The sequence below is a fragment of the Octopus bimaculoides genome, chromosome 23 (genome assembly GCF_001194135.2).
Source record: "Octopus bimaculoides isolate UCB-OBI-ISO-001 chromosome 23, ASM119413v2, whole genome shotgun sequence".
NCBI lineage: Eukaryota > Metazoa > Mollusca > Cephalopoda > Octopoda > Octopodidae > Octopus > Octopus bimaculoides.
In genome coordinates, this window is record NC_069003.1 from 26544573 (window position 1) to 26550222 (window position 5650).

Below are 5650 nucleotides of genomic sequence, written 5' to 3' on the forward strand. Positions count from 1 at the left end.
CATATGAACACCTGTATACATATAATATATACACACACACATACATTTAGGTACAAGCATGGCTATGTGGTTAAGAAGTTCACTTCACAATTGCATGATTTTAGGTCCAGTCTCATTGTGCAGCACTTCGAGAAAATGTCTGACTAATGCCTTGTGAGTGAAATTGGAAGATAGAAACTGCAAAGAAGTTAGTCGTGTATGTGTGTGTGTGTGTAGATACACACAGGCAATAGCAGAGATGGCAAAGGGAAGAGTAAATAATGGGTGAGTGGGGAGGAGCAGTGTGGTGCAGCCTCAAACTTAATTCCAGTTATGATCAAAATGGTCAAGAAAATATGAAATGGATTGATTCACCAAAGAGAAAACATTATAAAAGCACAAAATTTATTAATTTTGAAGAGGACAATTGTCAAGTTTATCCATTCTTCAAATTTTCATTATTACAGCTGTTCCCTAACAACAACAAAGAACTTAATAGTCAAATAAAGAGTGATATGCAATGTACTATCTGTTAACCCATGAACATTCAGATTACTCTGCGAAAGTGATGTTTATTCATACTGGTTTGAATTAATCATGCATTATCTTGTGTAACTGAGATTTTGATGTGGTTTTATTATTAGTGGGTGTGTGAGGGGCTAGATCTGGCCAGTTTGAACCTAAAACAGAATATTTTGGCCAGATATAGCTGGTTTAAATGCTAAAGGGTTGAGAGGCAGAAGCACTTCCACACAATCGTGTACACAAGACAGGAACTTCCACCTACCAAATTTGATCAAAAGGCTTCAGTCAGCTCAAGGCTACTTGCCCAAGGTGTCATGCAGTGTGACTGAACCCAAAACCATGTGGTTGAGAAGAAAGCTTCCTAACCACACAGCCATGCCTGCACCTCTCATGCTGGTACCACGTAAAAAGCACCCAGTGCACTTTGTAAAAAGAAAGGTGTCCAGCCACAAAAATCATACCAAAACAGATAGTTGGAGCCTGATGCAGCTCTTCAACTGGCCAGCTCCTGTCAAACCAACTGATGCCAGCATAGAAAACAAACATTAAATGATGATGAATGTACCATAATGATGGTACCGCAGTATAGCTGCATGTTATAAACAACACTTTCTTGGCTCAAATTACAATTTGACTTCATAAAAATTAAATCTAACTCAACAGCAGCCACAGAGTAGAACCATACTTTACATGCTAGCTCAACTCTTCTAACATATAATAAATAGGTCAGTTTTAAATAAGCTCAAATAACAGTGAGAAAATTGGGCAGACTACCTCTACAGTGTTCGAATCTCATCAATATCAATTTTACTTTTTGTCTTTTCAGAGTTAAAAAAAAAAAATTAGGCGCAGGAGTGGCTGTGCGGTAAGTAGCTTGCTTACCAACCACACGGTTCTGGGTTCAGTCCCACTGCGTGGCACCTTGAGCAAGCGTCTCCTACTATAGCCTCGGGCCGACCAAAGCCTTGTGAGTGGATTTGGGAGACAGAAACTGAAAGAAGCCCGTCGTATATATGTATATGTATTTATATATGTGTGTCTGTGTTTGTCCTCCCACCATCGCTTGACAACCGATGGTGGTGTGTTTACGTCCCTCTAACTTAGCGGTTCGGCAAAAGGGACTGATACAATAAGTGCTAGGCATCCAAAGAACAAGTCCTGGGGTCGATTTGCTCGACTAAAGGTGGTGCTCCAGCATGGCCACAGTCAAAAGACTGAAACAAGTAATAGAGAGAATATATACTAATAGGCACAGGAATGGCTGTGAGGTCAGAAGTTTACTTCTCAACTACATGGTTCCAGATTCAGCCGCACTGTGTAGCACCTTGTGTAACTGCTGGTCTTCCATAAAACAACCTTGCCTAGACTTGTGCCTCGAGGGGAACTTTCTAGGTGCAATCCCATGGTCATCCATGACTGAAGGGCGTCTTTACCCTTTTTAACTAAAACTACACATCAACACATACAAACCTTTGGTTTATTCTCACCCTTACCTCCTCTTCTAAACAAACCTCTATACACACACACGCAAACAAAAGACCAATTCTCAGACAGGTACAGAACAGACCTTAGCGTGAAAAAGGGAAATCACCAAGTCACGAATAGCAATGAAAGACTGTGACAAACAAATAACCGATTGATTGCTTAAATAACACATTAACCCTTTAGCATTTAAACCGACCATATCTGGCCAAAATATTGTACCTGTTTTATGTTCAAACTGGCCAGATCCAGCATCTCACACCTACCCTGCAATGTCATTCTAGAAGTAAATAATCACATGATTTGAAATCTTGAAGCTACAAGACAATACATGATTAATTTTTTTAACATGTGAATAAATAAGCATTAAATTTGACAGAGTAACCTGAATATTAAAGGGTTAAATGATTGAATAGCCAGTTGGTTAGATACTTAACCAATCAACAAGCAATAAAGATGTGGAACTGAACCCGTGTGTTATTACTGGCATAACGACGCTCGTAAGACAACAAAACTTGTTTCAATACACAAACTTGCAAATGAAACAGAAACGAGATACTACAAATGCTGAGTTGGAAACTATGGTGAGAAAATAATCTTACAAAAGAACCCTCTCACCTAATCAACATTTATTATCAATATTCATAAACTGGTCGACACCAAACTAGATGAACTACTGTCAAAATCTCTCCATGTTCTGTCCAAATCTCATCAGGCTCAACTAAAGTTAACCTAAGGACAAAAATGAGGGATCCTCTTACATCGCAATCTAGGACATCTCCCTTTACTGTCTTTAACAACAAAAAAACCTGAAAGGACATTGTAGCTTTTATATATATATATATATATATATATATACACATACATACGGGTTTTTTCAGTTTTTGTCTAACAAATCCCCTCACAAGGCTTTAGTTGGCCCAATGGCCCAAGGATATACTGAACCCAGAACCATGTGGTTGGGAAACAAGCTTGTTACCACACAGCCACACCTATATATATATATATATATATATATATATATATATATATATATATATATATATATCTAGGGCACAACATCTGCAGTAGTTTTCCTAGTTCATATCCCACCTATATTATTATAGTTTAAAAAGAAATCAATATTTAAATAGATTTTCGTGAATCAATCCAATATTGAACTTGCCCATTATTCCACCTTACACAGACAGGCATACATTATATATCCCATGCATAATAATAGCTTCGACAACTGCTACTACTAATGCATAACTTATCAATAATATAAACTCAAGGGAAAACTACAGCTGCTGGCAACACATGCAATGATTGTAGTATTTAATTCAAACCTATTAAAAATTAGGACAAAAAAAAAAACAACCTAGATCTAACAAATTGTAGAATATTTCGCAATGAGAAAGTGAGTCAAAATCATAATCTTTAAACATAAATCACTAGTCACCCACTCATCCACCTACCTACCAACATAGTAACACTCAATACTACAAAGAGGCTAATGCTTCGTGTTTGTTTAATTGTTCCAAATTAGTAGTTAGAAACTGTTTCTCTAGCAAACCAACTAATTTTAAAATTTGAGTGACAGTCAGAAGAGTAGCGGGCTCTATTACATGCAGTGGGAGGCGTGCCCAGTCGTAGTACAGACATCTACTTGGAGCTGGCCAGAGACTACACAACATGCAGTGGGTGTGGTGCTAGAGGTTGACTCAACCAGGCATGACATGAAGCTACACAGAATGCAGTGGGGTATCGTGCGAGAGGTTTGCACAATCGGGTATAACATGAGGCTACAAAACACACAGCGGGTGTTGTGCTAGAGGTCTTCTCAAATAGTATGACATGATACTACACAACATGCAGGTATGCTCAGTCAGGAATAACAGGTAATGGGGAAACAATAGAAAAAACAAAATCCTAATAAAATAGTTTAACACAGGTAAATGTAGGCATGGCTGTGTGATTAACCCTTTGGCATTTAAACTGGCCATATCCAGCCAAAATATTCTGTTTTGTTCAAACTGGTTAGATCTGGCTTCTCACATCTACCCAACAATGTCATTATAAAAATAACCACATCACTGAAATCTCAAAGTCACAAAATAATGCATGATTAATTCAAAGCAATCAGAATAAATAAACATTACATCTAACAGAATCTGAATGCTAAAGAGTTAAAGAACTCTTGTTTTGTAATACTGTGATTTTAGGTTCAGTACTTCGACAAGCATCCTCTAACACTGCTCCTGATGGATTAAAGCCCTGTGAGTAAATTGGGTAGAGAGCTAACTGTGAGGCAACCAGTTTGTACCAGCAAAAGAGACCAACAAAATAAGTACCCAACTAAAGTACTGGACGAGATATTGTAGTGTTGTGGCATCAATTCCTGTTTGTGCCTAATTTAAGAAAGGAGTGAAAGCCGAGAGGTCAAGCTCTGAAACAAAATATTTCAAAATATAAGGGGCAATCCTATTCTAAGTCACTTTTCCTTTTGCGCACACAAAAACAATTACGAGGATGTTAAAGTCTTGTGGATTTAAAGATTACGATTCGCTTTAGTCAATTTACCAATTGCTGTACGACTATGAAATATGGGCAGAGATGAACAAGGGGAGCTGTGTAAAGTGTTTCACAAGCAGGATTATGTGGTTAAAAAAAGCTTGTTTTCCCCAACCATATACACACACGCGACAGGCTTCTTTCAGTTTCCAACCACCAAATCTATTCACTAGGCTTTTGGTTGGCCCGAACCTAAAGTAGAAGACACTTACTTGTCCAAGGTGCCACACAGTGGGACTGAACCTGGAACCATGAAGTTGAGAAGCAAGCTTCTTACCACATAAACGCATGCACCTATCTTATGAAAGTTATACTAATTCAAAACACTTATTGACAGAAAACTACAACACTTAAAACAGACTTTGGTTCTACTAGGATATTAAACAGAAATAGTTGAGAGCCAGACAAAAATAGCTCTCAGTATTCAGACAACACATTTCAGAATGGAGATCATTGCAATTCTAAATTCTGAGTACTTTATTAACCACAGAGAGGAAAACAGGAACGGGTTGGTATAGTGACATATCGACAAATGAATTAAGATGACGGTGAAAGAGGTTTGTGACAGAGAGGAGGGTGAGGTTACAACACTGTCAGGTCTCCATTCATCAGTGAATACTGATGCAAGGACCACATTGTACACCTTAGGAACCCGGAACCAGTTTATTAAAAATGTGGTAAAAATATATTTTCTAATAATTTCAATGTCTATAACAATACAATTTGAGGACAGGTGAAAAGTATTTGTCACATGGTTAACTAGGAAGAAGACTATTTTCAAAGGATGAATACCGTTTTTAGGATGATTATATACACACACACACACACCAGAAATAACTGGTCATATCTGTTAAAGTCTGTCATACCGGCCATGATGAAATACCACAAGGTATAGAAAATACGTATTCGCCTTTATATATTTAATCCTTTATATTGAACACTCAATATTTCATCTATTCACTAAGACATCATCATCATCATCGTTTAACGTCCGCTTTCCATGCTAGCATGGGTTGGACGATTTGACTGAGGACTGGTGAAACCGGATGGCTACACCAGGCTCCAGTCTGATTTGGCAGAGTTTCTACAGCTGGATGCCCTTCCTAACGCC